The 11,671-nt window shown below is 42.5% G+C and overlaps 1 long non-coding RNA gene across 4 annotated transcripts; it reads left to right on the top strand.

Annotated features, from left to right (window-relative positions):
* The first annotated feature begins 225 nt into the window (after positions 1-225).
* LOC140037672 (uncharacterized) lies at positions 226-2,493 on the top strand. Of its 4 annotated transcripts, none has more exons than XR_011841647.1 (3): positions 226-543; positions 1,792-1,920; positions 2,227-2,320. It is a non-coding gene; the product is annotated as an uncharacterized lncRNA (long non-coding RNA). The 4 variants fall into 4 exon arrangements; XR_011841648.1 differs by having other exon boundaries at positions 226-501; XR_011841645.1 differs by lacking the exon at positions 226-543 and adding an exon at positions 2,440-2,493 and having other exon boundaries at positions 1,679-1,920; positions 2,227-2,353.
* The last annotated feature ends 9,178 nt before the right edge of the window (positions 2,494-11,671 follow it).

The raw sequence follows: 11,671 nt of genomic DNA on the forward strand, positions 1-11,671 counted from the left end.
TTGATTGTGATTCACGGTTAAGAATCAAGACTCTTTTCTTTTGCTATTGAACTTCTTCATGTGGACTGTCTTGGACTGTGAAAATGTGTGTAGTTAGCCACCAGAAAAGGATGATTTTTGAAACTTCTGTTAAAGCTTTGAATGTATCTGATTGGGCTGTTTATCTTGGGGGTGGTCAGCATTGCAGAAAACATTCTGAAAGTCAAAAGAGAAGTTGAAGCTGAATTTTTTGGTGAAGATCCAAGCTGGAGTCACGTGGGAATCCTCTTGTCCTGTTATTGCCCTGGTTCTTTTTATAAACTCTTGTAGCTGTATTTTTGTTAGAAGTTCTTGTCATCTCTTAAGCTATCTCTCTTTGGAGCAGAAAGCATTAACAGAAGCCAACGATGCAAAAGTTGAAGATAATACATTGTTTAAAGATGGTCAAGATGAAGAGGCATTGTCTAAGTATGATATTGCTTTACCAGCTGTGTCCAGTATATCCAAATCTGTTGAATTACGGTCAGTATGCCATACAAATCATGCTGCATGTTAAATAAACTGGTAAGCTTTCATCTTGCTGAGTTGATACATGGCAAAATTGTACTTTTTGCATGTATTTCTTGAAAAGTTGCTCTTTAACTTTCTCTATATCTATGAGTTGGAATGCAGTTTTGAATGTTGTAATTGATTAGTATGGGTTGATCTTGGGTATCATTTGGCTGAGTAGTAAAACATAAAGATTGTGTTATAAAAAACTCTCTCTGCGAGAGCATTTGATGGAACTTGAGGCAAATTCTAAAAATAATATTGTAATAAAACATGTACATAGTTCATGTCTGAAACAAAGACTTTTTTTTTTTTTTTTTTTTTTGTTAAAGAGACAAGTGGATATTATTGCAACTGCATTGTTGTGAAAATTGTGAATGTTTAATTTAGTCTTTTTACATGATTATAGGTTTCCTTGAAGTTTCTTGACTGGTGACATTGTTATCTAGATATGGTCACATGAAGGCTGAATTTGAGTTATTATAAAGAAGATATATTGGCTCTGATAGTGATAAACAGCTAATACTCATTTTGTCTACACCTCTTCTTGCCAGATCTAAATAGACCTCGCTTTTATTATTGTTCCAATTACATTGGACAGCTGATAGATTTGAATCTTGACGAGTAGGAAAGTTGGCCATGGCAACGTGCTATGCCTTAATCTGTATGTAATCTCCTTAATGTGTCAATGGTGAACATGGAAGAAAGTCTGTTAGCTATGTCCAAATAAGGTTCCTCGAAGATCTGTTTTCATCAATCTGAGCTGTATCCCTTTCAATTTGATTTGAACTATCAAATTTGGATATCAATTCTCTTCAGCTCATAGGGGCAGACAAGATGTACTTATCCTTAATCTTTGGAGAAGCGAAGGTACTTATCTTAGTATTTAGAATTTTTCCTAAAACTATAATTTGTTGTCCATTAACAAGATGTACTTATCCTTTATCTTTGGAGAAGAGAAGGTACTTATCTTAGTATTTAGAATTTTTCCTAAAGCTATAATTTGTTGTCCATTAAAGTATTCTTTTCCCATTCTTTTCCCTGAGTTGGAGAGGACCCATACACTTAGCCTCCTCACTAAGCATCTTGGTGGTGGTTGCCGTTACAGCAGCCTCCATTATCTGTTGCTAATACCTGTTGGCCGATTGGCAAATAACTCCTAATGTGATATCATTATTTATATGCATTGTTATACATATGTCATGCATTGGTAAGTTTTTGACTGGATTTTGATGAAGTTCTTTTTGGTGGTTTGTTTTACAGAAAAAAAATATGATGATGGTATTAAAGAATGCACAAAAGCATTGGAGCTAAACCTTAACTACATAAGTGTTTTGCTAAGAAGAGCAGAGGTGTATGAAAAGTTGTAACAATTTGAAGAGACTATAGCAGGTATGTCGGTGTAAGAATTTGAATATTTTACTGTCATTGAGCAGCTGCTGGCAACTTCTAGCACAAACTTGTGCTTATAAGAAGACTAATCTATGATTTGTGGTGGCTTTATTATATGTGTAATGGCTGCAATCTTGCTTGTTCTCTCTCTCTCTCTCTCTCTCTCTCTCTGTCTCTCTCTCTCTCTCACACACACAAAAGCACACACACACGCAAAGGCAATGGCATTCATTAATCTTCTCATATAGTCCATATGGCTTTTCACAATTTATTGTTTCCTATGCTGATGTTCATTACAATATGCAGATATGACAAAGGTTTTGGAAGTTGACCCATCATATGATCAAGCTAGAAGACAGATTGTTCGCTTGAAGCCATTAGCAGATGAAAAACGTCAAAAGATGAAGGAAGAAATGATTGTTGACCATTGGTGGTATGAACTTCTTTGGGTAGTTGCTGTTAAATGGTTCTTTTTTGCTCTTCACGTGTAAATATAGGAATGCTTCATTTTTGCAAAAGAAAATGTGTTCTAGGGGAGAAGAGTGGAGGAGGAGGAGAGGATCTGGAATTTTTGCAATAGTAAAAGGAGCTAGTGTGAGCTGAGGTGGCTAGTGCATTAGGAAGATTCTGGAGGAAGGGGAAGGTTAATGTGAGCAGATAAAGCTTTGCTTCAGGTGCTGCTAAAGAATAGATGCTTGTGGAAGTGATGGACAAATGATTACTGAGATTAGCAAAAGGATGGTTTAAGGGAAATGTATGCACTTCCATATATGTGAACTACAGTGAAGGTATTTCTTATGGTATGTGTTACTGTGCTTGTGCAATTGAGCGTGCTTTTGTCTGCTTTTCCTTCATAACATTTAGTGCCTGAACAAATTGCATTTAGTTAAGCTGAGGTAGTTCAAGAATGAACTACATTTGTTTCTGTCATCATATCCTGTGATGCGTGTTGAAGTGATGGACTCATTTTGTAGTGATGTATTTGCAAATCATTAATAGCCTGGTAGTGCTTGAAGTTGTAGAGGGCGAATTTGTTCAAGCTCTTCACGGTTTATCTTTGCTGCATTTGGAGATCATGATTAAATGAGAATAGATTCTTGTACTTTCTTGAACCCAAGGTGTAGATTTTGGAAACCATACTATGCTGATAGAACAACTCCAATCCTTTTGTTTATGTTTTTATTGAACTTCTGATCTTGGTTTGTCTGCATATTTTCAACACGCCTTGTGCAGTTGAGTCACTTTTTCTGAGTTCATTGGCAGCCAACATTATTGTTTGTGACTTTATTCTTACATTCTATGGGTTATATCTGCTTCTCCTATTCCTTTTACCCTATTTAGCACCTCAAGCAAGGAGAGTTCATTTTGTTGAACCCTGGACAATTGCAGCAAAATCTGCTTAACTTTGTCTGCTTTACTTTGATACGGTTGATGGTGAAAGTATTTTAGGGTATCAATTATTTCCAGTTTATATGTGTGTTCAATTGCATATGATGATATCTCTCATGAAGTTGAATTGTTTACCTTTTGATCAGGTAAGCTGAGGGAAATTGGAAATTGCAATTCTGGTCAATTTGGAATGAGCGCTCTAGTAGGTGTGAATTGTGGATAAATGCAACCAATTTTGGATTTGAAGTGAATTGTGAAAAGTTAGGGTTCATAATCCCCTAATTCTGTCCGGTTTTAGATCATAGGGTTATAAGCCGAATTGGACTTTGCTCAAAACATGAAAGTTGTAGGTATTAATGTGTTTGAGGTGTCTACAAAATTTCAGGTCATTTGGATTAGTGTAGAGTGAGTTATGTCGGAATTACTGTAGCTGTTCTGCTTTGGTCAGAATGCGAAAACTGCGTTGGTATTTGGCTATTTTGACTGGAATTGGTTTGGATTTTGAAGTTGGTGTCTTCTGATGAAATGTAGCTGGATGTCTTAGCTAACATATGCCTTTCGAATTTCAGCATTTGGACTTGTATAGACTGAGTTATAGTAATTACAGTGTTGTGTGATTTGCAAACCGGTTTTGGGAATTCTGGTATAGTATTTTGCATATTTGACCTAGTTGTGTTAGGAACTGGATTGAGTGACCTTCTACATTGTTATAGCTCTGTTTCTTGGATTCGAAATGGTGGGTCTTACACCCCCATCCGATAATTGTAGTGAGAGTTGTGCCATTACCGCATTATGAGGTCAAATCCGGTTTTATTATCAAGGCTTAAGTTAAAGCCCTCTCTTAATTTCTGGTTTGCTATCATGCTTGTATATGTTTATAAAACCCTATTGGGGTTGTGAATTGGTGTTGTTTATGGCTCGGTATGGAGTCTTATTATATGTGTTGCATGTTCTAGGGCGTGACGGTAGCTCACGACGTCTTGGTGATCGTGGTGCATGAAACACCATTTACTTGGTTGGTGAGTATACTACTCACTTATTTGTTACAATATGACTTCGTGCTATGTGAATTGTTGCCTTGAAGGCTTATTTGGTTATTGGAAATGATTGAGGTGGGGGTGTACTTGACCGCCCTCACCCCTTGTAATTTCCTTTATAGCTATTTACCGTTTTACTGAAATACTGCATTTGTTATATGAGATACTGAATTCCATGTATGGAAACTGAATTGGTGTCGTTTGGGACGATTGTCGAACGGCTTTACTGTATCACTGAACTCAACCCCGTTTGGTAGTCAATTGGATTGAGCAGGCGAGGGCTTGGTTGTGAAAATTGTCATGCCACGGGGACTGTACTGAGGAACCTTGTAGTAATGAGACTCTCGGTTCCGGTATACTCGAGTATTACCAAAAGCTACTGAAATGGAGTGCGGGCCCGGTTGGGGTATGATGGGTGGAAGGATTGGAAGTAAAGGGTGGTCTACGGTTTGGTACTTTTAACATTGACGGAGAGTCAATGAGGTTGGATCAAGATTGCGAGCGTGGAAATGGGCTCTTGAGAGCTGACCGTATCCTTTTGCCGTTTTGCTTCATTGCTCATTTGTGTACTTTAAGTGATTGGTTATGCTATATGCTATTGGTTGCTAATGTAGTAGTATACCACTAGGCTTTAGCTCATTCCGTGTCATTTGTTTTCCTTACAGGAGAATGAACTTTTTTGGAAGATTGTGATAGTTGGATGACAAGTTGAGCTCTTGTACATGTATTTTTGAATAGCTCCTTGAGGGTAAAAACCCTAAGTGTTTTGTTTCCACCAATGTATGGTGTGTAAATGGCTTTTGGTACCTGTATGAACTAGACGAATATCTTGGTTTGCCGTTTGGCTTGTAAATGTTGATTTCCAATGTATATATATGCTTGGCCGTGGTTTGGATAAATTTCGGCTTCGATTTTCATTTTTTTTTATTTTGTGATTTTGACTTGTTTGCGCGCAATGGTAAGTTCCGGAACGTTATAGATTGACGTAAACTGTACCGTTAGTCCTGGCGAGAGCTGGGCAGGCAGTCCGCTAACCCCTTTGGTTCGCCTTAGGGGAAGGTGGGGCTGTCACAGGTGGTATCAGAGCCTAGGTTTGAATTAGCCTGGGTGTTATAGGAATGCTTGACTTGAGGATTCTATTGTTTATGCCTATTAAGTGTAATCATATTATTTCTTCCTTTGCTATAGGATGGATGCGAGTGGTGACCCGAGTGACCGTCCGGCAGGAGATCGTCCTCGTAGTACGCTGCCGCCAATTAAGTATCAACTTAGGCAGAAGGGGGCCGTGGTGCGTTGGAGCCCGGCCAGCCGCGTTCGACAGTGCGAGTGCCGTAGCAACTACGCCTATCCAAACGCTCTAGTGTTGGCGGTGGCAAAGGAACGTGAGGAGTTTGCTAAGGATAATACTAAGCTGGAAGCTGCGGTTGCTACATTGGAAGCTGAGGTGACTCAGGCTAGGGCAACCAATGAGAAGCAAGCCGCACGTATCATGGAGCTAGAGTATGACGTGCATGAGGCCGAGGATCGAGTCGATGACCTATGTGATCAACTGAGAGATGCACGTGAGCGCGAGACTAAGAGAGCTCGCAAGGTCAGGGGTCGTGCTGAGGCGATCCTTAACCTATGCGACGACGGACTCGAGGAGTCTAGTGATGAGGTCTCGTATGCTGGGGCCGAGGCGGGGGAGGAGTCTACCCCGTCGCCTGGATCCCAGACCCCGGCGACTGACTAGGCAAGACTATTAGGCATCTTTTGGATAGTGGTGGCTTTTGTATGTACATAGGGATAGGGATAGAGCCTTAGCTAACCGTTTTGGATGTAGAGTTAGCTACGTGTAAATCTCTTTTGATAGGCCTATCCTCAGGGGGGAATCGTTTGTGTTAGTACGTGCTTTGGCCGTACTTGACTGACTGATTGTATATATGTGTTTGACTTGTATATATGGGTGTTTGTGCTTATGTTTACAATGTATGAATGTGTGTTAATGTGAAAGTTTTGCGTGTTACTTATATGTTTTGTTACTGCTTTGGTTTAGTATTCTTGCCTAGACCAACTATACCTTATGGAAGGAGCACGAAGTGGTCGGGGACGCGGGCGCAGTATTAGACAACCTACACCGGTTAGGGAAACGGGGGAAGCTTCTACTGGACCAAATCCTGAACCCCAAATAGACCCCAATGTACAAATAGCTGCTGCTATGCAGCAAATGACCAACTTACTCGCACAAGTAGTGCAACAACAGGGCCAAAACCCAAACCCTAACCCCGGGAACCCTGGTAACCACGTCGAGAGCGAGGATAGAGCTCTCGAACGTTTTCAAAAGTTCTCCCCGCCAAAGTTTATTGGGGGACCCGACCCCGATGTGGCTGAGAAATGGCTTGAGAAAATGGTTGATATATTCGCAGCCCTACACTACCCGGACGAACGGCAGGTCACATTTGCCGTGTTCCAGCTTGAGGGAGCGGCCCGTTCCTGGTGGAACGTAATTAGACAGAAATGGGAACGGGAGCTGACACCGAGGACTTGGGTGAACTTCATCCGAGAATTTAATGCCAAGTTTTTCCCTCCTCTAGTCCAGGAGAGGAAGGAGGACGAGTTTATCCGGCTCCGGCAAGGGGCTCAGACTGTGGCGGAGTACGAGAGTCAATTTACCCGCTTGTCCAAATTCGCGCCTGAGCTAATTATGACTGAGCAACGACGAGTTAGGCGCTTTATTCAGGGGTTGAACGTTGAGATCCAGAAAGACCTCGCGGCGGCTCAAATCACTACATTTAGCGAGGCAATGGAAAAGGCCCAACGGGTTGAAAGTGCACGGCTGCAGGTCCGAAACTTCCAGGCCAAGAAGCGTGGCTTTCCTGGGAGTACGTCTGGACAAGGTGAGAAGAGCACTTCCTCGAAATTTGGACGAGGAACGGGGGGTGGCCGACAACCGGGTTCAGGCAAAGGGACTCCATTTAGGGGTGGTCAAGCTGGGCGAGGACAAAGGGAAACGCTCAGAGTGGCTCGGCTTCGGCACCTCGAGGTCCCTGTGGGCACTGTGGGAAGCTGAACCACACCGAAGACAACTGCTGGAGGAAACAGGGGAAATGTCTGCGGTGTGGAAGTGCGGACCATCAACTGGCTACGTGCCCGGTCCTGAAACAAGACGGAAAGGGGAGTCAACTACCGTCGAGGACCAATACTGGAATAGCCAAGGGAGACGGATCCAAACCGAAGGTGCCAGCTAGGGTATACTCCTTAGAGCCCTATCAGGTCCCAGAGTCTTCCGAGGTGGTGGAAGGTACGATCCCTATTTTCCACCGCTTTGCCAAAGTTTTAATTGATCCTGGTGCCACTCATTCGTTTGTTAACCCTGATTTCATGTGTGGCATTGATATAAAACCTGCTAGTTTACCCTTTGACCTAGAAGTTAGTACACCTACGGGGAATCAACGCTTGGTGACTAGTATGGTTTATAAGGATTGCGATGTATGGGTTGGTGAAAGGAGGTTTTTAGGGGACCTGATTAGCTTGTCCATTAAGGGGTACGATGTGATTTTGGGTATGGACTGGTTAGCCAAGTATAACGCCCAATTGGATTGTAAAACGAAAATAGTAGAATTTCGCATTCCTGGCGAGGCAACCTTAAGGTTGGATATAAGGGGTAGGTTAGCCTCATCTGCTCTCATTTCGGGCATTCGAGCTAGGAAACTGATAAGTAGAGGGGCGCAAGGATTTTTGGCTTTCTTAATTAATACCCCTACGGATAAGTTAAAAGTAGAAGACGTGGCTATAGTGAGGGAATTTCCGGATGTATTTCCTGATGAGTTAGTAGCCTTACCTCCGGAAAGGGAGATAGAATTCCGAATAGATCTTTTACCTGGAACCGCACCTATCTCAAAAACCCCTTACCGAATGGCGCCTGCGGAACTTAAGGAGCTTAAGTTGCAATTGCAAGACCTTTTGGAGCGGGGTTTCATTCATGAGAGTGAGTCTCCTTGGGGAGCTCCTGTTCTATTTGTGAAGAAAAAGGATGGAACGTTGAGGATGTGTATTGACTATAGGGGGCTGAACAACGTTACAATCAAGAATAAGTATCCACTGCCCCACATCGACAAGTTGTTTGACCAGCTGCAAGGAGCAGTGGTCTTCTCCAAGTTGGACCTCCGACAGGGATACTACCAGTTGTTAATAAGGAAGGAGGACATTCCAAAAACTGCCTTCAACTCGAGATACGGGCACTACGAGTTCGCCGTTATGCCCTTTGGACTGACTAATGCTCCCGCCGCCTTCATGGACCTAATGCATAGGGTTTTCAAACCCTATCTAGACCGATTTGTCGTGGTGTTCATTGATGACATTTTGGTTTACTCTAAGACACGCGAGGAGCATAAGGAGCATTTGAGAGTGGTATTGCAGACATTGAGGGAACATCAGCTGTACGCCAAGTTTAGTAAATGCGAGTTCTGGTTGGAGAAAGTAGCGTTTCTAGGGCACGTGATCTCCCACGAAAGTATTTCAGTGGACCCGGCGAAGGTTGAGGCCGTGACAAATTGGAAGAGGCCAGAAAACCCCACGGAAATTTGTAGCTTTCTAGGGCTAGCTGGATACTACCGAAGGTTTATTAAGGATTTTTCCAAACTGGCGGGACCTCTAACTGACTTGACAAAGAAGCATGGCCAGTTTATCTGGAACGGCCGATGCGAAACAAGTTTTCAGGAATTAAAGAGAAGATTGACTATGGCTCCGGTGCTGGTCTTGCCAAATGGAGTGGACGGGTTTGCAGTATATGCGGACGCGTCGTGAGAGGGATTGGGATGTGTTTTGATGCAGAACCGGAATATGATTGCTTTTGCCTCTAGGAAATTGAAGCTTCACGAGCAGAACTACCCGACTCACGATCTGAAACTAGCCGCAGTTGTCTTTGCACTGAAAAAGTGGAGGCATTACCTATATGGGGTGACTTTCGAAGTGTATTCGGATCACAAAAGCCTTAGATACCTTTTCTCCTAGAAGGAACTGAACATGAGGCAACGAAGGTGGATGGAATTCCTGGAAGATTACGACTGTACGATCAATTACCATCCGGGAAAGGCAAATGTGGTAGCAGATGCCTTGAGTCGTAAGGTGCAAGTAGCGGGACTAATGATTAAGGAGTGGGATTTGCTAGAATCCGTGTGTGAGTGGAAACCCTGTCTTGGGAGTCATAAGGTGATATTTAGCAATGTAAGGGTGACCTCCACTCTACTGGAACGTATAAAAGAGGCGCAAGGCAAGGATTTGATGGTACGGAAGTGGAGAGAAAAAGTGGAAAAAGGAGAAACAACGGACTTCAATTTGAGTCCTGAGGGTATTTTGAAGTATCGAAACCGAATAGTGGTACCAAAAGAAGAGTCGTTGAAAGCAGAAATTTTGGAGGAAGCTCATCGGTCCAAGTATACAATCCATCCGGGCAGCAGCAAGATGTATCAAGACCTAAAAGGAACTTATTGGTGGGACAATATGAAGAAGGAAATCATTCAATACGTGCAGAAATGTCTCATTTGCCAGCAAGTGAAGGCAGAGCATCAAAAACCATCGGGTCTGTTACAACCCTTGGAGATACCCGAGTGGAAGTGGGAAAACATCACCATGGACTTCGTTTCAGGTTTACCGAGGACGCAAAGAGGACACGATGCCGTTTGGGTGATCGTTGATCGATTAACCAAGTTGGCCCATTTCTTGCCGGTGAACATGAAGTATTCAATGGACAAGTTGGCTCGACTGTACATGGATGAGGTTGTAAGACTACACGGTGTTCCTGTGAGTATCGTTTCCGATCGGGATCCACGGTTTGTATCACGATTTTGGCAGAAGTTTCAAGAAACCCTGGGGACGAAACTCAATTTGAGCACGACCTATCATCCTCAGACAGATGGCCAGTCAGAACGGACAATTCAAACTCTTGAGGACATGCTACGAACTTGCATTCTGGATTTTGGAGGCAACTGGGGTCAGCACATGACCTTAGTCGAATTTGCATATAACAATAGCTTCCATTCGTCGATTCAAATGGCTCCGTACGAAGCTCTCTACGGACGCAAGTGCCGGTCACCGATTTACTGGGATGAAGTTGGTGAAAAGAAAGCACTAGACCCGGCAACTATTCCATGGATGGAAGAGGCTCACGAGAAGGTCAAGTTGATACGGCAACGACTTCAAACAGCTCAGAGTCGACAAAAGAGCTACGCGGATAATCGAAGGAAAGACTTGGAGTTTGAGGTTGGAGACCACGTGTTTCTTAAAATTACACCCTTACGAAGTCTTACAGCGGGTAAAGGAAAGAAGCTTCAACCGCGGTACGTCGGACCCTACAAGATCCTTCAGAGGGTTGGAGCGGTCGCGTATCGATTGGAACTGCCACCCAGTCTATCTCGAATCCATGATGTATTTCACGTCTCGATGCTAAAGAAGTATCATCCAGACCCATCCCTTGTATTGCAACCGGAGGAGATTGAAGTGGACGAATCACTGGCCTATGAAGAGAAACCGGTCCAAGTGCTCGATCGAAAAGTCAAAGAGCTCAGAAACAAGCGGATTCCACTAGTGAAAGTGCTATGGAGAAACCACGGAGTAGAGGAAGCTACCTGGGAAGTGGAAGAGGAAATGCGAAAGAAGTATCCAAACCTTTTCGGGAATTAAGGTGAGAAATTTCGAGGACGAAATTCTTTTAAGGGGGGGAGAGTGTGAGAACCCGTAAAACCCTAATATTTTTTCCTAGGGTTTATTACCCCTTAATTGCATAATTTTTGCATTTTCTGGCTAAGAAATATTTTTCTGGTAGATTTTATGAGTAATTATAGTTTTTAGATGATTTTTCTAGTATTGGAGAATTTTTAGAAAATTAAGAATATATATTGGACGTGGGACCCACTAGTGCGAAAAGTTCGGAAAAATTCGGCCAATAAGGTTAAGTTTCGGATACTGTGTAAAATTTATCGGGTGTTAAGAGATAAGTAGAATGTGTGAAGTGATTGATGTGAGAGGGAAAAAGAAAGATAAGAATGCATTAATGAGTGTGACAAGTGTCACAATATGATTGGTTGGACTTTATGGTTTACTATTCACTTTCTTGACTTTTTTTGACCAAAGTATTAAATATCAAAAAATGCACAAAATTCACCATTTTCTTCTCCATGGTGGCCGGATCTCCCTAGCTCAAGAAGGAAGGAATTTCTTCAACTCTCAAGCTTCCATCTCACTCAATCTTCCACAAACAAGAGCTTAGACTAGATTTCACTCCATAAAAACCTTTCTTCTAGTGCTAATAAGTGTATTAGTGAAGTTGATTTGAAGAGCTAAGGTGT

This window comes from Coffea arabica, chromosome 3c (assembly GCF_036785885.1).
Source record: "Coffea arabica cultivar ET-39 chromosome 3c, Coffea Arabica ET-39 HiFi, whole genome shotgun sequence".
NCBI classification, from domain to species: domain Eukaryota; kingdom Viridiplantae; phylum Streptophyta; class Magnoliopsida; order Gentianales; family Rubiaceae; genus Coffea; species Coffea arabica.